The sequence below is a fragment of the Oncorhynchus mykiss genome, chromosome 2 (genome assembly GCF_057628025.1).
Source record: "Oncorhynchus mykiss isolate SJ-2025 chromosome 2, ASM5762802v1, whole genome shotgun sequence".
NCBI lineage: Eukaryota > Metazoa > Chordata > Actinopteri > Salmoniformes > Salmonidae > Oncorhynchus > Oncorhynchus mykiss.
The window spans coordinates 37,628,946-37,655,855 of NC_143023.1; positions in this window are offsets into that span (position 1 = coordinate 37,628,946).

Sequence of the window (26,910 nt, forward strand, 5' to 3'; positions counted from 1 at the left end):
CAGATGACAGTTCAAGGACAGGCAGAGGTCAGTAATCCAGGGCAGTGTCAGACAGGTACAGAACGGCAGGCAGGCTTAGTGGTCAAAACCAGAAAAACAGGGGCAAGAGAGAAACAGGAGGACACGAAAAACATGCTGGTAGGCTTGACAAGACAAGACGAACTGACAACAGACAAACAGAAAACACAGGTATAAACACACAGGGGATAATGGGGAAAAATGGACAGGTGAGAACAGGGTCAGGGTGTGACAGACCGATGATATATCCTTGAAATATCACCATCAAATGTGTGTACACTAACAATGCTTTTTATATACTCAAAGACAGAAGTCTATTTTCACATAAGACAAACACATAAGACTAACCAAATATTTTCTGATGTAGAGGTCACATACGGAAGAACTCAGTAATCCCAAATATTAATGAAGAGTATTTTGGAGCTGTGAGGAGTTAATTAAGTGTTCAACCCTTTGGCTGGTGGTGTTTAACATGTCAAACCCTTATTCACTCTGGCTTTCTGGATCCCTTAATGTGTTATGACATGCTTGGAACCCCAAGGAGCGACCCTGTCAGTATCCCCCTAGAGGGACAAGACCCTTTAACCAAGGCCGAGGCCTCTTCGGCCTACTACTCATGACAAGGCCTCCTACCCTCCAGCGAAGACCCGGAAATGAAGTGAGTGCTAAGAGGAGAAAGTCACAGCTCCAAGTTCATGATCTGACAGGCGCAAGGGTCAGGACTCAGCTCTAGTATGTTGTTTACTGTACAAGTGGAGACCAACACAGCATGTTCAACAAAGTAAACTTGGGGCCCGTTGGTACTACAAAAGAAGGAAGGAAAATTTCTATTTCCTTCTTTCCTTTCTGAAAGTATAGCACATATCACTGTAATTTAATTTGTTTTCCACTCTCCAATGCCGTAACACTACAGTGGAGGCAACCATGTATTAAGTTTAAATTAAGTCATCCTGTCCAAACATGTTCACCTAAATGTACAGATTCTGTCATGTTTACCCCTCTCACTCACATACAGTCAGGTCCAAAATGATTGGCACTCTTGATAAAGAAGATATACTAATGCAATTATTCATAGAAATAGATTTTATTTAACAAGTAATACATTTTTTTCTCTCATAACGATACAGGTCAAAATGAATGCCCCCTCTTTTTTCAACACCTTTCATACCTCACCGTAAGAGGATAACGGCATTGAGCCTTTTCCTAGAATGTTTTATGAGGTTGAAGTACACAATGGGAGGGATCTTAGACCATTAATCCATACAGAATCTTTCCAGATCCTTGCTATACTTCATCTGTGCTTATGGACTGCCCTCTTCAATTCAAACTACAAGTTTTCAATGGGGTTCAAGTCTGGAGACTGATTTAGGTTTTGCGATACCAAACCCACCACTGGTGTGCGTGGCCAAAGAGCTCTGGTGTGCGCGACCATAGCACTGTTCCAATCCAGGTACCAATGCCGTTTAGCAAACTACAGGCATTAACATTTGTTGGATGACATGAAAATAGAGCTCTGTGGTGTGTTTGGTGTCAAAATAAGGATGCATAAGAAGAAAACAAACCCATACCTACTGTAAAATGTGATGTTTGATCTTTGATATTATGGGGCTATTTTACTTCCACTGTTCCTGGGGCCCTTGTTATGGTCAATGGCATAATGAACTTTACCCAGTACCAGAACATTTTTGCCAAAAACCTGCTTGCCTCGGCCAAGAGGCTGAAACCTGGCCGCAAGTGGATCTTCCAGCAAGACAGTAATCGTAAACACACAAAAAAATGGCCACAAAATCAACATTTTGTGATGGCCATCTCAGTTTCTGGAATTGAACCCCATTGAAAACATGTGTTTTGAATAAAAAGAGGGCAGTCCATAAGCACAGACGAAGATATCAAGGACCTGGAAATATTATGTATGGGGGAATGGTCTAAGATGCCTCCCAGTGTGTATTCCAATCTCATAAAACATTTGACAAAAAGACTCCCGTTATCTTCGTAAGGTGAGGTAAAGAAAAGTATTGAAAAAATTATCAAAAATAAATGATTACTTGTTAACAAAATCTCTTTCTCTGAGAAATTGTATTAGTATAACATAATATATATTTTTTGGAATTGCTACAATATAGCTCAGTATTTGTATTATATATTTAATACAGTCTTTGTTCCTCATCTTAATCGAGGGTACCTTTGAAAGAAAGAAAAAACACTGATTCCATTTTTAAAAAAGCTGCATTTTCTCATTTAAAATCAGAACAATTATTTCACTGCATGCATCAGTAAGATAAGGAAAAATAAAAGGTTGAAAATTGAGAAATTGTTGGTACAGTATATTTGACAGATTATCGCCTTTGTCTATACAATGCAACCACCTGGATAGCAGATCACACAGCCATCACCACTTAGCCGCAGGTAACAATTAATGATGCTTCTCGCCTTATTATTTTGCTGGTTTGCTGAAATGAGTTGTCAGCTGAATGCTAATGAGCTGCCAAGGTCATAAGGTTGATGTTGCTAATCATGCCCTAAATTGTAGGCCTACTGCTTGTGTTATAGAGAAATGGACATCATAATAGTTACAATGGTCAATTTCCAAATTACTATCTTCCGGAGTAATTCCATTTGTTAAATTAGTGGATGCCAAAATCTCTCAGAAAAGTAAAATACAGATTTGTAATTAATCATGCTTTAACGTAAGCTAGGTATGGAGGAAATATGTCAAAAATGTTACTTTCTATATTTTGAAAAGCACCCAATAAAACAAAGTGCACATTAATATATGGTCATTGGGGTAAAGGAAATTGCATATTCTCAAACTGTAATGGCCATAGTCACGTAACCATAACTGCTGTTGCCTACCATTTATCTTTATCAATATTTAAATACAAGAAACAACTACATGGTGCATTGTAGCTTAGAAGATGTGGAGAAAAGATTGAGGAAAGGACATCAATGGATGTCAGCCAAAGTACCCAGTTGGGAGGCAGACTCGTTTTTCATTAAGATTAAGTGTGTAGCGGGGGCGGCCTATCTTTCTGTGCCTCCAGCTGACACTTTTCTCCCTTTCCAACAGAGAGCTTGTGTGTGTGTGTGTGCGCGGGTGTGATTGCATGTGATTGTGTGTGTGTGTGTGCGTGTGTGTCACCACGGTTTCAAACAATGGGAATGTTATCAAAGGTTGCCAACAGCAAATGACAGACACAGAAGGGAATATTTGCCCCAAATCTGTTTTCCTAAAGGAATAACAACCATCTAGTAGGGCGAACCAAAATTCATAAAAGAAGCCTCAACCTTTCCTCTAAAGTTTTGGACTAATGGAACCATTATGCAGAGATCCCACTACATTAAAAAGTGTCTTGATTCAGAAGTGTAACACCATGGAGTGTAACCTTTTGACGATATGCTTGTACAGTAAACATTCACTTGTGGACGCATTTATGGTTGAAAGGCTTTGGAACACCAATTGTGATTGTTTTGTAGGATGTGTTAGCAATCAAATGCTAAGAAAATGCTGTAATCCTTTAGTTTACAGCCCGGTAAGTATTAGGTACTTACTAGGTAAATACTTGGTAACAGAATGTACTTATTTATAAACCGTGCAATGTGGTGCGTGCTGGTGGCAGGGAAGTCGGGTGCAGGAGAATGTTCTGTGCTCTGTGAGCTGACCTGGCTGTAAAATAATGGGTTACCAAAAAATTAAACATAGGTTCATCCTCATACAGATCAATGATCATTGTTGATGGAATGAATCTTGCCAAGGTGAATCACACTATTTCTTCCATTCTCACTGAGAATATTTCCAACAAGCAGTAAAAAGTCAGCACAATGTCAAGGGAAGTATTTTCATTACCAACCTCTCAACAAAAACTAGTCTCATTACATTCCTCCCATCTACCAACAGACGCTATCTATGGAGTTAGAGAGATGGGCAACCGTAGAACAGAGCTAGTGACTGAATAAAGCTCCAAACTGAACGTTTTTCAGTTACACTTCACAAGTGCTAGTTCTACTGGGAGCATACATAATCCTTTAAAAGCCGTTACCACAAAATGAAGTTCTGAAACCTATTATAGGTTTTTATATCAACTTCCATTCAGTTTTAAGCTTTCTAAAGAAATGTCACCTGTCTGTCCTTTAGTTGAATCTGTGATACTAAGGAAATCGGAAACAAAATCTATAGGATTTTACGAGAATCCATCTTGTGAAAATCCCTCAGCTGTTGGGTAATTCACTTGGCAGGATAAGTCGGATGACCTTGGTAGACTCAGAAATAACTCTTTAATTTCTATTGTGTATACATGTTTAGGATGGATTTTTTTTTGCAAATAAGTGTTTTTATCAGACCTGTCTTTTCTTGAAAATATGATCGGTTCAGAATGTTTAACGAAGTTCATTGATAAATTCATTCATCGTGCTCTGTGAAATATACCACAGATGGTAACTTGGTTTCAAGTGTTTTGAAACCGTTTTTACTCTTTTTATCCCATTCCTGTTGATTTTCACACCTTTTCCCAATCACCATATGCCACGCCCTCAACACAAAACTCAACCCATTTTTACAAAACCTCTACCTAGGCTGCAATACCATTTACATTTTCACAGGGCTGAATTTAAATTCCCTGCAGTGCTAGATTGAGCTTTGAGCAAAAAAACATGAAAGTGTAAGGCCCTGACTTTGTTATCTTATGCAACTGTCAATCAGCATAAATGCCAGACGTCTCCCAAACTATCACTGTGCTCTGAGAACATTTAGTGTTTTCATGTCACATCTTCCTCCGTGGGTCTGGTAAAAAGCACTTCAAGTTAATACATGTTAATGCTCTCTTCAGGATATTTAAGACAAATGCTACTCTCAGACACTTTTATGCACTCAGTGTAGCCAGCGTTATCCTCCATACATCACCTGGGAGTACTAAGTTGAGATATGTGCCATGCTGCTCTAAGTGACGTAAAGGCTCTTTGAACTCCATCCTACAACTCTCTCTCCCTCTACTCATCATCATATTTTGTGGTTTTCATAATAGGGACTCACAAACACCAAATACACAGAGAGTGGGGGATTACAGGAGAGAGAAAGAGAGAGAGATTGAGAATATGAAGGATGTGTGAAAGAATGATCAGAGAATGATTAAATCAAATCACATTTTATTGGTCACATACACATGGTTAGCAGATGTTAATGCGAGTGTAGCGAAATGCTTGTGCTTCTGGTTCCGACCATGCAGTAATATCTAACAAGTAATCTAACAATTTCACAACAACTACCTTATACACGTGCAAAGGAGTGCAAAGGAATGAATAAGAATATGTACATACAAATATATGGATGAGCGATGGCCGTGCAGCATAGGCAAGATGCAGTAGATGGTATAGAGTACAGTATATAAGATTAGTAATGTAGGGTTTGTAACATTATATAAAGAGGCATTGTTTAAAGAGAATAGTGATACATTTATTATATCCAATGTTTAATTATTAAGTGGCTAGAGATTTCAGTCAGGATGTTGGCAGCAGCCACTCAATGTTAGTGATGGATGTTTAACAGTCTGATGGCCTTGAGATAGAAGCTGTTTTTCAGTCTCTCGGTCCCAGCGTTGATGCACCTGTACTGATCTCGCCTTCTGGATGATAACTGGGTGAACAGGCAGTGGCTCGGGTGGTTGTTGTCCTTGATGATCTTTATGGCCTTCCTGTGACATTGGGTGGTGTAGGTGTCCTGGAGGGCAGGTAGTTTGCCCCCGGTGATGCGTTGTTCAGACCTCACTAGCCTCGGGAGAACCTTACGGTTGTGGGAGGAGCAGTTGCCGTACCAGGCTGTGAAACAGCCGGACAGGACACTCTCGATTGTGCATCTGTAAAAGTTTGTGAGTGTTTTCGGGCAACAAGCCAAATATCGTCAGCCTCCTGAGGTTGAAGAGGCACGGTTGCTCCTTCTTCACCACACTTTCTGTGTTGGTGGACCATTTCAGTTTGTCCGTGATTTGTATGCCAAGGAACTTAAAACTTTCCACCTCCTCTACCACTGTCCCATCGATGTGGATAGGGAGGTGCTCCCTCTGCTGTTCCCTGTAGTCCTCTCCTTTGTTTTATTGATGTTGAGTGTGAGGTTATTTTCCTGACACCACACTCTGAGGGCCCTCACCTCCTCCCTGTAGGCCGTCTCGTCTTGTTGGTAATCAAGCCTACCACTGTAGTGTCGTCTGCAAACTTGATGACTGAGTTGGAGGCGTTCATGGCCACGCAGTCATGGGTGAACAGGGAGTACAAGAGAGGGCTGAGAATGCACCCATGTTGAAGATCAGCGGGGTGGAGATGTTGTTTCCTACCCTCACCACCGGCCCGTCAGAAAGTCCAGGACCCAGTTGCACATGGCGGGGTCGAGACCCAGCTTAATGACGAGTTTGGAGGGTACTATGGTGTTAAATGCTGAGCTGTAATCGATGAACAGCATTCTTACATAGTTATTCCTCTTGTCCAGATGGGTTACGGCAGTGTGCAGTGAGATTGTGATTGTCTGTGTACCTATTGGGGCGGTGAGCAAATTGGATTGGGTCTAGTGTGTCAGGTAGGGTTGAGGTGATATGATCCTTGACTAGTCTCTCAAAGCATTTCATGATGACGGAGGTGAGTGCTACAGGGCAATAGTCATTTAGATCAGTTACCTTACTTTTTGGAACAGGAACAATGGTGGCCCTCTTGAAGCATGTGGGAACAGCAGACAGGGATAGGGAATGCTTGAATATGTGAAGGAGAGCCCGCACGTTTTGGTAGCGGGCCGTGTCAGTGGCACTGTATTGTCCTCAAAGCGAGCAAAGAAGTTGTTTAGTTTGTCTGGGTGCAGACGTTGGAGTCCGCATTAGGGCTGGTTTTATTTTTGTAATCCGTGATTGACTGTAGACCCTGCCACATATGTCTCATGTCTGCCGTTGAATTGCAACTCTACTTTGTCTCTATACTGACGCTTATCTTGTTTGATTGCCTTGCGGAGGGAATAGCTACACTGTTTGTATTCGGTCATGTTTCCAGTTACCTTGCCCTGGTTAAAGGCAGTGGTTCGCGCTTTCAGTTTCGCGCGAATGCTGCCATCAATACACTGTTTCTGGTTTGGGAATGTTTTAATAGTTGCTGTGGGTATGACATCGCCGATGCACTTGCTAATGAACTCGCTCACCGAATCAGCGTATTCGTCAATGTTGTTGTTGGACACAATGCGGAACATATCCCAATCCACGTGATCGAAGCAGTCTTGAAGAGTGGAATCAGATTGGTCGGACCAGCGTTGAACAGACCTGAGCACGGGCGTTTCCTGTTTGAGTGTCTGTCTATGGGCTGGGAGCAACAAAATGGAGTCGTGGTCAGATTTGCCAAAAGGAGGGCGAGGGAGGGCTTTGTATGTGTCGTGGAAGTTAGAGTAGCAATGATCTCGAATGCTGCCAGCCTGGGTCGCACTTTCAATATGCTGATAAAATGTAGGGAGCCTTGTTACAATAAAGCTACAATAAAGCAGCCTCAGGATATGTGGTTTCCAGTTTACATGGAGTCCAATGAAGTTCTTTCAGGGCCATCTGCTTGGGGGGGTGGGGTGGGGGGGTTTGGTACACGGCTGTGATTATAATCGAAGAGAATTCTCTTGGTAGATAATGTGGTCAGCATTTGATAGCAAGGAATTCCAGGTCAGGTGAACAAAAGGACTTGAGTTCCTGTATTTTGTTATGATCACACCACAACTCGTTAATCATAAGGCATACACCCCCGCCCTTCTTCTTGCCAGAGAGATGTTTTTTCTGTCGGCGCGATGCATGAAGAACCCAGGTGGCTGTACAGACTCTGATAGCATATCCCAAGTGAGCTATGTTTCCGTGAAGGCAACCCTTGCTCAAATTTCGTCTACCTTGTTGTCAAGAGACTGGACATTGGCGAGTACTATCCTTGGGAGCGGTGAGCGATGTGCCTGTCTACGGAGCCTGACCAGAAGACCGCACCGTCTGCCCCTTCTTTGGTGCCGTTGTTTTTGGTCGCCTACTGAGATCCGATTCATTGTCCTGGGTGGTGTTCCAAACAGAGGATCCGCTTCGGGAAAGTCATATTCCCGGTCGTAATTTTGATAAGTTGACGTTGCTCTTATATCCAATAGTTTTTCCCAGCTGTATGTAATAAGACTTAAGATTTCCTGGGGTAACAGTGTAAGAAACAACACATAAAAAACTAAATACTGCATAGTTTCCTTAGAACGCGAAGCGAGGCGACCATCTCTGTCGTAAATTCAACGTCTATTCCACGTGTAAACAACAAGTGTGTACCCAGTGGGTGAGAGACAGAACGAGAGAGAGAGAGAGCCCAATATTTTACATTGTGGTGTATTAATTTCTGATGAAGTGTCTATTTTGCACAATTATATAAGAAATAATACAAATGATATAATCCAATTGCGATCACATATAAATAAAACATTGTCCTTTCATAGAAACAGCAGTGAGAAGGGTATTCCTAAGCTGGGCTTCTTGCCAAATTAGGCAGACATGTGGTTTCTTGAGACGTGGTAACACCAGGTGTGGTGTCGTATTATCGTTGTTGCTGGGTAACAGTTGAAACAGGTTTCATACCAGCACCATGCCTCAGAACTAACAATAAACATATCCAGTTGGAACACTGTGAGTCACACCAGAAGTGAGATGGTGTGCCAAGAAAGACCATACTTTGAAGAAACAAACAGAACTTTGGAGCAATAGTAAGACAACCAAGCACCCCATTATGTAGAAGGACATCTGGTCGGTTTCTTTGCTCTCTGCAAATTTGCAACGCACAATATAGGCAACAAGGAACTCAGCAAGCAGAGACACACATATATACATTCTGATGCACCTAATTTTGAAGATTACACAACTATGAGTGTCTTTACTTCAACCCACCGGTTTACCTTACTGCTCTCTGTCATTGAATGGAATACTTAATGGTTAGAAGAGAAATAGAGATTGTTCAGAATGAAAAGCAGACGTATTTTTCTTTAAATAAAAAAACAAACATTTTTTTCTGCAAATGGCCTTCATCTGAATTTAATGGAATAGTAGAACATTCCACAGGAGCCATTCTATGTTAGGGGAATATACGTTGTGTTTACATTGGACATGTTACAAGGAGCTGTCCATAGTGCTGATTTGTGGTAGCAAAGTTGAAATGGTTGAGTATTCATTGCCTGATCGGGATAAGAGATGAATCATGTCTGCTTTGTGTGAAGCATGCTCTTCTAGCCAATTAACTCAATGAATTTCATTCATACTCTGAATATAGGTAAATATAGACATTAAATGTGTTCTGGCAGGCATAAGTATAGCTTAATATTGAGGGCCATGTGATGTCCATTGACAACACAAAACCATCAGACAGTCTGCTTCTTGAAAGGTAATGTGGTAGAAAATGCGGGTAAGAAATTGTAACGTCCAATTTCAGTGGTTTCGAACAGAAGGAAATGGAGTCATTTCACTGACGATGGCGCAAAGGTTAATGGTTGCTATTTCTCTACAGTGTTTGTTCATTATCCAAATGCCAAACAGGCAAACTTTAATCAACGCTCGACGCCGCCACACTCGGGTTATGTGCCAGATTCTGAATATGTTCATTAGATTTCTCATGTATTATTAAAGTAATCAGAACGTAATCTATTCCTATTCAAGGCGGCAAGTGGACACTTTTGATCGACAAACAAGAGAGAGGAATGAAGTTTATTATTATAGGCAAAATAACATCTCTACTCAGATATGATGAAGTAGGAGTGTTCAGTTTGGGGGAGAAATGTTCAGTTGAATAAAATCAAGCCTGATTGTGTTTGTGTTAAGTCTTATTTACATATGTATTTTATGCTAATTTACTTCTAAGACTACTCCTCAAAGGGAAGAGATTGTTAACGCAAACTTCTAAATGTTTATAAAAATGGACATGGGCCAGTTAGTTGCATTTGAACATCTATGCCAACTTTTTGAAACAAGATGCCAATGCCGTTGAATAATGTAACTTATTTTAGGCAATTAATAGTCCGGATTACATACAATGTTACTTCTATATTGATTGACCTATGTATTAACATAATGTACAACTGTTTGTGATGACAGCAAGCATATAATTTCATAGATTCAACAATAAGATTTGGATGCTTGGAATCAATAGTGGGCCATCAGTGAATTTATATTTTCATTCATGGGCACCTACAATGAGGCAAGTAATGAAATTAAATACAATTATTTTCAGCAAAAAATGTGCTTTGCTCCTTTTTTCCAGAACACTCACAATATTATGATACCACTGAAAAAATGTGCAATCGACAGCTTTAGCACCTCTTAAAGCTGTTAAGAGTACACATTATGCAAATAGGAAGAAATTAACATGCAGGGGCCAAATCAGACGAGCTAAATAAATGTACAGTGTTATTCCAAGCTTTTTCTCATTCTGTTTCCATCCTTTATCTCTTTAATTAACCAAGACATCATCTTTTGTCACATATTCAAATACAATTATTCTGAAATGAATTATTTTATGCACTGATTGATCATTGTTTTGTTTATCTATTTATTTTGACAGGGTTAATTCTGACTAGTTGAACAAATAATTGCTGAACAAAGATTTGAGAGACAGAGTGACAAAAACAAATGTCCATATGGTATCTAATGTGACTTTATTTTGTCTTCTGTATCCTGGATCCCTACCCCTTCCCTACCATAAAATCAACCCTCCTCCAAATGAGCTAATACCCACTGACAGGAGGGACAGAATAAAGATAGAGAGAGTATAATTTAACCTCATTAAAGATGTCTCCATGGTGTCCTCATTTGTTCCTGTTCTATGTTCAGCCAACTACTGCAGAAAGGTAAAGCTCGTAGCATATCTTGCCAGGCCATCATTGTAAATATGAATTTGTTCTTAATTGACTATCCTTAATTTAACTTACAGGTTATTTTGGCCCAATGTCAGATATTGACATCAACATTCTTTGTGCCATGTTCTCTTCGATATAAATGCTAAGGCAGCCAAGGTTCCAACAGGTGTCATCCAAAACTAGAAAAAATATTGGGTATGGAACCAAAAATGAGGAACCTTAATTTTCATCCCATGAAATCGAAATATCCACAGAGACTGTTGAGATCCACCAAATGTAATTAATGCATTGAGCTTGGTGTGAATGCATTTGCATTTCGGTAGTTACATAGTTCCAGCAAAAACATAGTTTACACAATAGAGTTAAATAAAGCTCCGGCATTACCATTAAAATGAAAGTTAAGGCAAAACTCTTGGTGAATATAAATCTTCTCCCCGGGAATGTATCCACTGACAGAATCCATCTGAGGCATAATACATTTTGTAATTAAGTAAAAATCACTATGAATGTGTGAGAGGGATGGAGAACTGGAAGTAAAATACCTCATCTGAAAAGATGAATGCTATTATGGAGAGACTCTAAAGCGGCTGGTCCGGAATAATAACTTCCCCCTGCCGCATTATGTTAAAGTACTTCTGATAAGATCGTTTGAAAATGGCAGCTGTTGGAAATAATGCATTTCATTCTGTATTGCTCCGGGACACTGCTGGGACCTAAATGAAGCATGTCTTCTATTAGACCCCTAAAGAAACAAACTAACAGCCTGCAAAGATTTGCCATTTGTAATATGATTATAATTCACATGATTCATTAAGCAAAAATGGAAAGTGATAGTATATTCTGATTAAAATAGTCCTCTGGGGAAAATACAACATTAATTTATTCTGAAAATATTTCATTGACTAAGCAATTTGTCCTGCCATAGTGTAGATTACTACAATGGGTTGGACTGTATTGTTTTCTCTTACTGTCTATACATTATGTAAATCAGATTAATGTAATTTACACATGTTTAAAATAGCTAACTTGTATCAGGAGATTGTACAAATGAGTCCTTCTACTACCTAGCAGATTGGAAGTCCATAAAAACAATACATTGTTAGTGCATGCTTTGGCAAAAAATTATTCACTTTTATTTTCCTCACACACAAAGTAGGTGGAGGATGATTAAAGGAGTTTATCTTAAGTGTGTTACAGGTTTTGGTTTTTCCATTTATGAGGTTGGACTTTTAGCATGTATAGCATTTTAGCACTTAGGGCGCACAGATTGGGGTCACCTTGTCAGTCATTATGTGTTACACCTGTGCTGGTTACCATCTCGTTAGTGGGAATGTGTTTCACCTGTGTTGGCCCAGGTGCTATTTAGGAGTGGCTGGCCCAATGCTCCAGTTGACCTTGAGAGCGTGATACTTCACACCAGCTAAGGTGCGAATTCAAGCTCAACCTATATAAAAGTTTTGGTTTCCCTTGTTCAATTTGCTCCATATTATTTTCACTCCCTATCCTAAATTGTTGTGGGTTTACTTTTAGTTTGTCTTTTCGGAGGCAAACCTAGTAGGCATCCATGGTGGGTGTCCTTCAGAACCCCTTATTAGTGACTTTGCCAACTTTCAGCGGGCACCCACATGAGTGCCTTTCAGAACCCCTTTTGAACCCCTTTCTACTTTGTTTTTCTGTAATTTTCTTTGTTAGTTCCCTTTGTGACATTTTGTTAGTTCCCTTAGTGACATTTAGAGTCTGTCTTGTCGGAACGTAACAAGCGTGATATACATTTAAAATGCTTTCACTCTGTCCTAGTTTTAATAATCCCATAAAAGGTAACAATGCTACAAATTCACTGGTGTGTTAAAGGATGCCATGGAAAACCAGACTTCCCCCAAAAATTGACCAGCAAAAAAAAGAACATTTCAAATAATTTACCCTTCGCCTCTGTGTTTCATAGTTTGCATTCAATTTGCAAGAGGTTAAATGTAGCTCACTGGATAAAGCATCCGAGTGAGAAAAACAGCACCACTGCATCTCTGTAGCCCATCAATCTGATGCTGTCTGGTCAAAAATAGTATGATATTGTTGCTGCCCGTAGCTTTAAATGCAACGGAAGCCACACCAATCACATCAAAATCCAAATGTCATTGACAGAAAGAAAAAAAAAATCATACATTGTGCCTCTGGCCTGAGAGGATGGAAGTTCAAAATGTAGCAACTGTAGATGTTGTAGGCTATTGTTAACTAGCTAGCTAATCTTTGCCCATGAAAGGAATTTAGCCTAGCGAGCAAGCATTTTTTGCCAGGTAGCCTACAACCACAAAAAATGATGTAATGTAAGTCATAGATCATTTCGGCAACATGAAAGAGAGTCGGATCACGGCATTGGCGTTTCTCCAAAGTAGAGTGAGTCAACATACAGTGCCTTGCGAAAGTATTCGGCCCCCTTGAACTTTGCGACCTTTTGCCACATTTCAGGCTTCAAACATAAAGATATAAAACTGTATTTTTTTGTGAAGAATCAACAAGTGGGACACAATCATGAAGTGGAACGACATTTATTGGATATTTCAAACTTTTTTAACAAATCAAAAACTGAAAAATTGGGCGTGCAAAATTATTCAGCCCCTTTACTTTCAGTGCAGCAAACTCTCTCCAGAAGTTCAGTGAGGATCTCTGAATGATCCAATGTTGACCTAAATGACTAATGATGATAAATACAATCCACCTGTGTGTAATCAAGTCTCCGTATAAATCTACCTGCACTGTGATAGTCTCAGAGGTCCGTTAAAAGCGCAGAGAGCATCATGAAGAACAAGGAATACACCAGGCAGGTCCGAGATACTGTTGTGAAGAAGTTTAAAGCCGGATTTGGATACAAAAAGATTTCTCAAGCTTTAAACATCCCAAGGAGCACTGTGTAAGCGATAATATTGAAATGGAAGGAGTATCAGACCACTGCAAATCTACCAAGACCTGGCCGTCCCTCTAAACTTTCAGCTCATACAAGGAGAAGACTGATCAGACATGCAGCTAAGAGGCCCATTATCACTCTGGATGAACTGCAGAGATCTACAGCTGAGGTGGGAGACTCTGTCCATAGGACAACAATCAGTCGTATATTGCACAAATCTGGCTTTTATGGAAGAGTGGCAAGAAGAAAGCCATTTCTTAAAGATATCCATAAAAAGTGTCGTTTAGAGTTTGCCACAAGCCACCTGGGAGACACACCAAACATGTGGAAGAAGGTGCTCTGGTCAGATGAAACCAAAATTGAACTTTTTGGCAACAATGCAAAACGTTATGTTTGGCGTAAAAGCAACACAGCTCATCACACTGAACACACCATCCCCACTGTCAAACATGGTGGTGGCAGCATCATGGTTAGGGCCTGCTTTTCTTCAGCAGGGACAGGGAAGATGGTTAAAATTGATGGGAAGATGGATGGAGCCAAATACAGGACCATTCTGGAAGAAAACCTGATGGAGTCTGCAAAAGACCTGAGACTGGGACGGAGATTTGTCTTCCAACAAGACAATGATCCAAAACATAAAGCAAAATCTACAATGGAATGGTTCAAAAATAAACATATCCAGGTGTTAGAATGGCCAAGTCAAAGTCCAGACCTGAATCCAATCGAGAATCCGTGGAAAGAACTGAAAACTGCTGTTCACAAATGCTCTCCATCCAACCTCACTGAGCTCGAGCTGTTTTGCAAGGAGGAATGGGAAAAAATGTCAGTCTCTCGATGTGCAAAACTGATAGAGACATACCCCAAGCGACTTACAGCTGTAATCGCAGCAAAAGGTGGCGCTACAAAGTATTAACTTAAGGGGGCTGAATAATTTTGCACGCCCAATTTTTCAATTTTTGATTTGTTAAAAAAGTTTGAAATATCCAATAAATGTCGTTCCACTTCAGGATTGTGTCCCACTTGTTGTTGATTCTTCACAAAAAAATACAGTTTTATATCTTTATGGTTTGAAGCCTGAAATGTGGCAAAAGGTCGCAAAGTTCAAGGGGGCCGAATACTTTCGCAAGGCACTGTATATTTTATACTTACACACACACACACACACACAGAGATTAGTAGCACGGATATACACATGATATTTATCTTACATTGATTGGACTACATTGTTTTGGATCTTTTAGTTGTCAAACTATTAGACTAAGCATAGACGATTTGATGTTGAAATGGTGCTGGAATAGTGGCGGCAGCTCCTGTTTACTTTGCGACTTGCAATAACTCTCTGGTGTTCTAAATCAATAGTTGTTAAGTAGTCTGAAAATGTCTGAAACATTAACTTGATTGACCATGCTGTAGGTCATGTAACTGTTTGTTACATGCAATATGCTTTGGGGACTAAACAGGACAGATATTGCTCTCAGGTTTTGTGATGAAACAAAGGTGTGGTTGAATTTATTCTGCGTCTTATTTTCTCGGCCTTAGGCCTATATATTACGGTGGCAAGGCATATGAACTAACAGGTTTTTAGAGCAAACAATGCAATTATCACAACACAGGTTGTAATATGGCTTTTTTTTCCCTGGCTTGACTTCCCAAGTGATTTAAACCACACACGGCTACTGTGCAAACTACGGAAAGTCTCTCATGCCTTCTCCAAATTCTGCATTTAAGTAAAATCAGAGGAAACTACTGTATGTTTTCTTAAGCATCCTTTTTTTGATTATGCATGCAAGGCATAAATACTGTTTCTGATGCATACCATTATGAGAAGATTTCCACAGTAAACGATAAAGCTACCATGTAAGCATAACAGTATGGGAGGTAAACATGCCTTTAAGGTGGGCACTGGATAGCATGAAGAGGTAGAGGCTGATATGAGGTGGAGGTATCCGTCATCAGCATCCAACAGCAGCAGAGTTCCACACGTAAGCAGGAAAAATGATCAGGCCTCCCACATCCCAGGTCATTTGTATGTAGAATAATTGGTCTCCTCTTTGCCATCTTTCACCTTGCATCCGTACACACTCTCCATAAGGGGTGATGTTTGTGTGTGTGTTGGCTGAGGGATGGGGGGTCCACCTGCTTGGTCCAGGGGCCACAGTCCATTCATCAAACTCTATTAAGTGGCATCCTTGTGTGGGTCTAGCTGTGGGGCTCTCTCAAAGTGATTCATCCCCATCAAAACCATGCTTTGTTAGCCAAAACATAATTTGTTAATTACCTTGCAGGACTACCCGGACCATACATCATCCGTTTTCTGCTGTAAACACCATAAGGTGTGCAACCGTGAAAGATCACCTTCCCCCTTATGTCATCCAAGGTTGGAAAAAAAAGCCCAGGCCATGATTTGCCCTGTATGTCTTGAGTGTAAAAATAGCTCAAAGTTAGTGGGTAGAATTCCAATGTCATGTAAGGAGGGAGTCCAAAGGTTTCAGATTTTCTATCGGTGTGTAACAATGTGTTGTTTTATGGCATATGTTGTATTGACTACTACATAGGGCTAGATTCAATCAGTTCTGCCTTCACCCTCGATAACTGACAACTGCATAGCAGTTTGTTTGTATTTAGGTGTTGGACTGTGTTGGATCTGTCAAATCAGAAAATGGGTTAGGGTTAGCGTCATTACTATTGCGGACATTGCCATTGGATGCGCCAAGTCGCATTAGTAATAATCTCATGCAGTCTTGTTTTAAATTCGAACACTGGAATGTGTGTTATCGGTTAGGCTGATATAAATCATTTTTATTTTGCTTTAATGATTTTCAATTTGAGTGTCATTTATTTTTATATAGCCTACACTTTCTCGTTCTAAACTTCTAACACAGTGGTGTGGCTTTGTGACAATTACACGTGCAACCGATCACCGATTTCACAGCTCTAAAGCAGTTACACCTCTGACACAGCCAAAACACCAGCTATGCGGTTGTCGGCTACCGGCAGTTAACGCTTAGTCTGATTTGAATCTAGGCTTTAAGATTTGTCCCCTCGAAAATTTTCTCTTGAACAAGATGGTGCTGACAGACACCTTCACTCTGTTTCTAGAAATTCGACTTCCCGGACCTGGATCCTTTGTTTGAACTACCCGAAACAGCCCCATTCTTCCCGGGTGGTACTCCAAAACGTCGCTGCCGGACAAGAGGGAAGAGTGGGGTTGTTGTCAGACTCAGGAAGCGTACACACCACCCAATGCTTCCGAGTATATTACTCACCAATGTTGGATGACCTCAGTTGAGGATCTCTGTCTCCATTCGCTTCAAGATTTTCACAATTGTTCCTGTACCCAAGAAAGTGAAGCAACTGAACAAAATTACTATTGCTTTGAGAGGCTTGGTAAGGACCATATCACCTCCATCTTACCTGACACCCTAGACCCACTACAATTTGCATACTGCCCCAACAGATCCACAGACGGTGCAATCTCAATTGCACTGCGCACTGCCTATCCCACCTGGACAAGAGAAATAGCTAGGTAAGAATGCTGTTCATCAACTAGAGCTCAGCCTTCAAAACCATAGTGCCCTCCAAGCTCACCACTAAGCTCAGGGCCCTGGGTCTGAACCCTTCCCTGTGCAACTGGGTCCTGGACTTCCTGACGTGCCGACCCCAGGTGGTGAAGGTAGGCAACAACAACTCCGCAACACTGATCCTCAACACGAGGGCACAACAGGGGTGCTGCTCAGACCTCTCCTGTATTCCCTGTTCATGACTGCGTTGCTGCGTTGCTGCACACATCTCCAGTAGGCCTGATTAACTACAATGACGAGACAGCCTACAGGAGGAGATGAGTGCCTTGGCAAAGTGGTGCCAGGTAAACAGCCTCTCCCTCAACATCAACAAAACAAAGGAGCTGATCGTGGACTACAGAAGACGGCATAGAACACCACCTTATCCACATCGACGGGGCTGTAGTGAAAAGGTCAAAAGCTTTGAGTTCCTTGGTGTGCACATCGGTCCCTTCACACTGACACTTCGCCAGATGTGTCAAGGGGACATTATGGTCATCTATTGTATTTCATGAACATGTGTACAGGTCTAGACAATAGTGATCCATCCACCTAGCTAGATGTGGCTGGGTGTAGACAAAGAAGAGCTTTCCAACAGGTGTTCCAAAACATTCAAGGGACATTTTCTCTAAAGTGGGGCTACAAGTTTATCAATTTACAAAGCAGAATTACATTCCCATTGTTCCTCAACGGCAGTGTATGATATACCATTTACTAGCTTTGAGTCTCTACTTTAATCCAATGAAAACACCATTTCAAATTTTGCAACATACTGTAGGACCGAATCGAGCCGTTCGGTCACAAATGAGAAATTGTGCATTGATCCTGATTGTGCAGAGATTTCTTTTCAATTCATTTCTTCCCCACCACCTGAGTCATTTTCATTCAGATGTTGTAGCAACGCTAATGCAGCATGTGCATCCATCCGTCTTGTTCTTCTTGCCATTGTAAATTACGCACGCTCTCACTGTGTACTCCAAGTAGTCCAGAGTAGACTGATAAGACTGCTAGGATTTGGTAGACTGATATAGGCTAAAGATAGATAGATAAATACAATAGGATGGCCCACCCTGTTCTTCATTCACAATTGGTGATTACATAATACTTTACTTCATTTATTTCATCTGTTGTGATATGTGTGAAATTATTTTTGGTATAGTTTAGGTTCAGTTTCAAGGCAATGTTCTGATTGATTATCAACTGAGCACTGCACCTTCAATGTCAGGAGAAGGAGGGCCAGCAGGGGTAAATTACATGCCCTCCTGAAACTGGTTATACTGTAAGTCCAGTTCTGTTTGTGATATTAAGATTATAACACCGACAGTGTTGTATAGACTTATTGAGAAAATGGCAGGGTAATAAAACCATTAAATTCATGAGCAGTCCAAATGACTGCTTTAGCGGTTTTAGTGTTAAATAGCCACCACCAGACAGCCTCCTGCCAGTACCCTGCCCTCTACCTAGTGCCTTACTCTGCCCCTTAGTCACTGTCAACAGCTAGCGACCACCGTGTACTCTACGCTGCACCTTATGGACTGATAGCCTATGCACATAGTCATTGAAATGAACACTGGTAACTTTAATAATGTTGCTGCTGCTGCTGTAGTACATTTTTGATGATTGTGTGCTTGTTTGTACTGCATTTATTGATAGGAACTATGAACATAAGCACTTGGCTACACCTCCCATACTGTGCATACAACCAATAACATTTGATTTGATTTATTTCTCTCTTACACAAAGGATCATAAAATGGCCTTTTCACCTTTTCTCGTAATATTAATAAATAAATAAATCAAATTTGATTGGTCACATACACATGGTTAGCAGATGCCTTGTCCATTATTGTCCTGGTTAGTGATTACTGTCTTATTTCACTGTAGAGCCAATAGCCCTGCTCAATATGCCTTAGCCAACTATGTTGTTCCACCTCCCACATATGCGATGACATCACCTGGTTTAAACGTCTCTAGAGACTATATCTCTCTCTTCATTACTCAATGCCTTTGTCTGTACATTATGCCTTGAATCTATCCTATCGTGCCCAGAAACCTGCTCGTTTTACTCTCTGTTCCGAACGTGCCAGACGGCCAGTTATTATAGCCTTTAGCCGTACTCTTATCCTACTTCTCTGTTCCTCTGATGATGTAGAGGTTAATCCAGGACCTGCAGTGCCTAGCTCCACTCCTACTCCCCAGCTGCTCTCATTTGTTGACTTCTGTAACCGTAAAATCCTTGGTTTCATGCATGTTAACATTAGAACTCCCTAAGTTTGCTTTATTCATTGCTTTAGCACATTCTGCCAACCCAGATGTCTTGAATCCTGGCTTAGGTAAACCACCAAAAACCCTGAAATTTCCATCCCTAACTAACATTTTCTGTCAACATAGTACTGCCAAAGGGGGCGGTGTTGCAATCTACTGCAGAGAGAGCCTTGCTATAGACCACCATCTGCCCCCAGCTATGCCCTTGACACCAAATGTGAATTGATTGCCCCCCATCTATCTTCTGAGCTCGTGCTGCTAGGTGACCTAAACTGGGACATGCTTAACACCCCAAACATCCTACAATCTAAGCTTGATGCCCTCAAACTCACACAAATTATCATTGAACCTACCAGGTACAACCCCAAATACGTAAACATGGGCACCCTCAGATATCATCCTAACTAACCTGCCCTCCAAATACACCTCTGCTGTTTTCAACCAAGATCTCAGTGATCACTGCCTCATTGCCCGCATCCGTAATGGGTCTGAGGTCAAACGACCACATCTCATCACTATCAAACGCTCCCTAAAACACTTCTGCAAACAGGCCTTTCTAATTGACCTGGTCGGGGTATCCTGGAATGATATTGACCTCATCCCGTCAGTAGAGGATGCCTGGCTATTCTTTAAAAGTGCCTTCCTCACCATCTTAAATAAGCATGCTCCATTCAAAAAATGTAGAACTAGGAATAGACATAGCCCTTGGTTCACTCCAGACCTGTCTGCCCTTGACCAGCAAGGTCATCCTGTGGCGTTCTGCATTAGCATCGAATAGCTCCCGTGATATGCAACTTTTTAGGGAAGTTAGGAACCAATATACACAGGCAGTTTGGAAAGCTAAGGCTAGCTTTTATCAAACAGAAATTTGCATCCTGTAGTACAAACTCAAAAAGGTTCTGGGACACTGTAAAGTCCATAGAGAATAAGAGCACCTCCTCCCAGCTGCCCACTGCACTGAGACTAGAAAACGCTGTCTCTACCGATAAATCCACAATAATTGAGAAATTCAATAAGCACTTTTCTACAGCTGGCCATGCTTTCCAACTGGCTACCCCTACCCCGGTCAACAGCCCTGCACTCCCCACAGCAACTCACCCAAACCTCCCCCACTTCTCCTTGACAGAAATCCAGACAGCTGATGTTCTGAATGAGCTGCAAAATCTGAATCCTTATAAATCAGCCGGGCTAGACAATCTGGACCCTCTGTTTCTAAATCTGCCGAAATTATTGCAACCCCTATTACTAGAATGTTAAGCCTCTCTTTCGTATCGTCTGAGATTTCCATAGATTGGAAAGCTTCCGCGGTCATCCCCCTCTTCAAAGGGGGAGACACTCAAGATCCAAACTGCTACAGACCTACATCTATTCTACCCTGCCTTCCTAAGGTCTTTGAAAGCCAAGTTAACAAACCATTTTGAACCTCACCGTGCCTTCTCCGCTATGCAATATGGTTTCAGAGCTGGTCAAGGGTGCTGCACCTCAGCCACGCTCAAGGTCCTAAAATATATCATAACCGCCATCGATAAGAGAAATTACTGTGCAGTCGTATTCATCAACCTGGCTAAGGCTTTCGACTCCGTCAATCACAACATTGTTATTGGCAGACTCAACAGCCTTTGTTTCTCAAATGATTGCCTCGCCTGGTTCACCAACTACTTCTCTGATAGAGTTCAGTATGGAGGGCCTGTTGTCCGTACATCTGGCAGTCTCTATGGGGGTGCCACAGGGTTCAATTCTCGGGCTGTCACTCTCGCTGCTCGTGATTCTTTGATCCAACTCTACGCAGACGACTCCATTCTGCATACCTCTGGCCCTTCGTTGTGTTAACTGACCTCCAAATGAGCTTCAATGCCATACCACACTCCTTCTGTGGCCTCCATCTGCTCTTAAAGGCAAGTTAAACTAAATGCATGCTCTTGATCCGATCCCTGCCCGCCCGTCCAGCATCACTACTCTGGACGGTTCTGACTTAGAATATGTGGACAACTGCAAATACCTAGGTGTCTGGTTAGACTGTAAACTCTCCTTCCAGACTCACATTAAACATCTCCAAGCCAAAATTAAATCTAGAATTGGCTTCCTATTTCGCAACAAAGCATCCTTCACTCATGCTGCCAAACATACCTTCGTAAAACTGACCATCCTACCGATCCTCGATTTCGGCAATGTCATTTACACAATAGCCTCCAACACTCTACTCAACAAATTGTATGCAGTCTATCACAGTGCCATCCGTTTTGTCACCAAAGCCCCATATACTACCCACCACTGCGACCTGTATAATCTCGTTGGCTGGCCCTCGCTTCATACTCGTCGTCAAACCCACTGGCTCCAGGTCATCTACAAGTCTCTGCTAGGTAAAGCCCCGCCTTATCTCAGTTCACTGGTCACCATAGCAGCACCCACCCGTAGCATGTGCTCCAGCAGGTATATCTCGCTGGTCACCCCCAAAGCCAATTCTTCCTTTGGCAGCCTCTCCTTCCAGTTCTCTGCTGCCAATGACTACCTCCCTCACTAGCTTTAAGCACCAGCTGTCAGAGCAGCTCAGAGATCACTGCATCTGTAAATTACGCATCCAATCTACCTCATCCCCATACTGTATTTATTTATCTTGCTCCTTTGCACCCCAGTATCTCAACTTGCACATTCATCTTCTGCACATCCTACCATTCCAATGTTTAATTGCTATATTGTGATTACTTTGCCAACATGGCCAATTTATTGCCTTACCTCTCTTATCCTACCTTATTTGCACATGCTGTATATAGATTTTTCTACTGTATTATTGATTGTGTGTTTGTTTACTACATGTGAAACTCTGTTGTTGAATGTGTCGAACTGCTTTGCTTTTGTCATGGCCGTCGTAAGAAGTGGACCAAAGCACAGCGTGGTGAGAGTACATATTCCTTTTATTAGAAATGGCGCCGACAAAAACAATAAACAATACAAAACAACCGTGAAGCTTAACTTTGTGGCACATAGCCCTTAACTTCCCACAAAGAAAGGAGGGAAAGGGGCTACCTAAGTATGGTTCCCAATCAGATACAACGATAGACAGCTGTCCCTGATTGAGAACCATAGTTTGCCCCCGGTGATGCATTGTGCAGACCTCACTACCCTCTGGAGAGCCTTACAGTTGTGGTAGGATCAGTTGCCGTACCAGGCTGTGACATAGCCCGACAGGACACTCTCGATTGTACATCTGCAAAAGTTTGAGTGTTTTTGGCAACAATCCAAATATCTTCAGCCTCCTGAGGTTGAAGAGGCACTGTTGCGCCTTCTTCACCACACTGTCTGTGTGGGTTGACCATTTCAGTTTGTCCATGATGTGTACGCAGAGGAACTTAAAACTTTCCATGTTCTCCAGCACTGTCCCGTCGATGTGGATAGGGAAGTGCTCCCTCTGCTGTTCCCTAAAGTCCACGATCATCTTCTTTGTTTTATTGATATTGAGTGTGAGGTTATTTTCCTGACACCACACTCCGAGGGCCCTCACCTCCTCCCTGTAGGCCGTCTCGTCGTTGTTGGTAATCAAGCCTACCACTTTAGTGTCGTCTGCAAACTTGATGACTGAGTTGGAGGCGTGCATGGCCACGCAGTCATGGGTGAACAGGAAGTACAAGAGAGGGCTGAGTACGCACCCTTGTAGGGCCCCAGTGTTGAGGATCAGCGGGGTGGAGATGTTGTTTCCTACCCTCACCACCTGGGGGTGGCCCTTCAAAGTCCAGGACCCAGTTGCACAGGGCGGGTTCGAGACCCAGGGTCTTGAGCTTAATGAGTTTGGAGGGTACTATGGTGTTAAATGCTGAGCTGTAATCAATGAATTACACCACTGTGATTATAATCGAAGAGAATTCTGTTGGTAGATAATGCGGTCGGCATTTGTTTGTTAGGAATTCTAGGTCAGATGAACAAAAGGACTTGAATTCCTGTATGTTGTTATGATCACGCCACGACTCGTTAATCATAAGGCATACACCCCCGCCCTTCTTACCAGAGAGATGTTTTTTTCTGTCGGCGCGATGCGTGAAGAAACCAGGTGGCTGTACCGACTCTAACGTATCCCGAGTGAGCCATGTTTCCGTGAAACGGAATGTTACAATCTCTGATGTCTCTCTGGAAGGCAACCCTTGCTCGGGTTTCCTGGACATTGGCTAGTAGTATACTCGGAAGAGGTGGGCGATGTACCCGTCTTCTGAGCCTGACCAGAAGACCGCTCCGTCTGCCCCTTCTGTGGCGCCGTCCGATCCATTGTCCTGGGTGGTGGACCAAACAGAGGATCCGCTTCGGAAAAGTTGTATTCCTGGTCGTAATGTTGGTAAGATGACGTTGCTCTTATATCCAATAGTTCCTCCCGGCTGTATGTAATAAGACATAATATTTCCTGGGGTAACAGTGTAAGAAATAATACATAAAACATTTAATACTGCAGTTTCCTTAGAATGCAAAGTGAGGCGGCCATCTCTATCGGCGCCGTTCTAGATGTACAGTGAGGGGGAAAAGTATTTGATCCCCTGCTGATTTTGTACGTTTGCCCACTGACAAAGAAATGATCAGTCTATAATTTTAATGGTAGGTTTATTTGAACAGTGGGAGACAGAATAACAACAAAAAAATCCAGAAATACGCATATAAAAAATGTTAAATTGACTGCATTTTAATGAGGGAAATAAGTATTTGACCCCCTCTCAATCAGAAAGATTTCTGGCTCCCAGCTGTCTTTTATACAGGTAACGGGCTGAGATTAGGACGCTTTAAAGGGAGTGCTCCTAATCTCAGTTTGTATAAATGTATAATGTATAAAAGACACCTGTCCACAGAAGCAATCAATCAATCAGATTCCTAACTCTCCACCATGGCTAAGACCAAAGAGCTCTCCAAGGATGTCAGGGACAAGATTGTAGGCCTACACAAGGCTGGAAGGGGCTACAAGACCATCGCCAAGCAGGTTGGTGAGAAGGTGACAACAGTTGGTGCGATTATTCGCAAATGGAAGAAACACAAAAGAACTGTCAATCTCCATCGGCCTGGGGCTCCATGCAAGATCTCACCTCGTGGAGTTGCAATGATCATGAGAACGGTGAGGAATCAGCCCAGAACTACACGGGAGGATCTTGTCAATGATCTCAAGGTAGCTGGGACCATAGTCACCAAGAAAACAATTGGTTACACACCACGCTGTGAAGGACTGAAATCCTGCAGCGCCCGCAAGGTCCCCCTGCTCAAGAAAGCACATATACATACCCGTCTGAAGTTTGCCAATGAACTTCTGAATGATTCCGAGGACAACTGGGTGAAAGTGTTGTGGTCAGATGAGACCAAAATGGAGCTCTTTGGCATCAACTCAACTCGTCGTGTTTGGAGGAGGAGGAATTCTGCCTATGACCCCAAGAACACCATCCCCACCGTCAAACATGGAGGTGTAAACATTATGCTTTGGGAGTGTTTTTCTGCCAAGGGTACAGGACAACTTCACCGCATCAAAGGGACGATGGACGGGGCCATGTACCGTCAAATCTTGGGTGAGAACCTCCTTCCCTCAGCCAGGGCATTGAAAATGGGTCGTGGATGGGTATTCCAGCATGACAATGACCCAAAACACACGGCCAAGGCAACAAAGGAGTGGCTCAAGAAGAAGCACATTAAGGTCCTGGAGTGGCCTAGCCAGTCTCCAGACCTTAATCCCATAGAAAATCTGTGGAGGGAGCTGAAGGCTCCAGTTGCCAAACATCAGCCTCGAAACCATAACACTTGGAGAAGATCTGCAAAGAGGAGTGGGACAAAATCCCTCCTGAGATGTGTGCAAACCTCGTGGCCAACTACAAGAAACGTCTGACCTCTGATTGCCAACAAGGGTTTTGCTACCAAGTACTAAGTCATGTTTTGCAGAGGGGTCAAATACTTATTTCACTCATTAAAATGGAAATCAATTTATAACATTTTTGAAATGCTATTTTTTCAGGATTTTTTTGTTGTTATTCTGTGTCTTACTGTTCAAATAAACCTACCATTAAAATGAGACTGATCATTTATTTGTCAGTGGGCAAACATACAAAATCAGTAGGGGATCACTTCCTTTTTCCCTCACTGTATATCTCTTAATTGAGGAATTCCACATTATCATCACATCTGGTGAATCCGGTTCCTTTACATAATGGGGTGGCAGGTAGCCTAGTGGTTAGAGGGTTTGGCCAGTAACCGAAAGGTAAACTGTTGTTCTGCCCATTGAACAATTTTTAATAATTGACATCATTGTTAATAAGAATTTGTTCTTAACTGACTTGCCTAGTTAGGTAAAATATTCATAATCGTGTTCAACAGACACAAGTAGGTCTTGGCCTGGAGACCCTATATATACACTCTGTAATGTTGTGGTGAATCTATTGCCTTAGGTATTGCCACATTCCCCTCTGAGTTACCTGGACTAACATGTAGAATTAGATCACTTTAGAAGCTTTCCTGTCCCATTTCCCCTTGTGGCTAGAGATGCGGTGTGACAGTGACTGAGGCTTTCACAAACAATGGAGGCCTCTCTCCAAGGCCCTGATAATTTCACTTGACACCTGACACCTGACAGCATGAGCTCCTGCTGGAAGGTAGGCATTTTGGTCCGAAGTTAGAGAGGCTGATGACCACTATGGACATGATCAAATCCCAGGTGTGTATGTTATTGCTTCTTCTCTACCCTTGACCAACACACTGAGCCTGTACCATGCTTCGGTAAACACTTCAGGTTCATATGTAAAGACCATAAAGGTAGAATATCCCTGATAATGTTTTCTCAGCAAAGAAAAACAGGAAATCAATTCAGACACAAAATGAAAAGGTCGGTAAACGAGATATACGATGAGATTGAAGGAGAAGGCATCGTTTTCCTTTGCAAGGTGGAATTTGGGAATATATTGGAGAAACTATAGTATTTAACTTATAATAGGGGCCCAGGGGAGGGAACTCATAACCATTATGAGCCTGTAATTTCAAAGTTAATTTAACTTAGACTGCACTAAGAACATCCTATAATCATGTATTGTTGGCTTCGGGGGGTGCTGAACTTTGCGGTACTATTAACCACCAAGGCTGAAGTAATTTGATCAAGGCTAATTTCATTATTAGCCTGATTGTGTCCTCTGCCTGACCCTGAGAAGATGACAGTGATGGATAGGAGTGCCTTCACACAACTAAATGTGTGTTAATAAACAAATAGCCTCCCAGCATGTTTGTCACCAGCGATTTTAGGTTTCCCTAATAGTAAAGTAGCTGAGTCCCTCTAAGAGCAGGGTCTCTTTGTTTGGGGATACACATCAT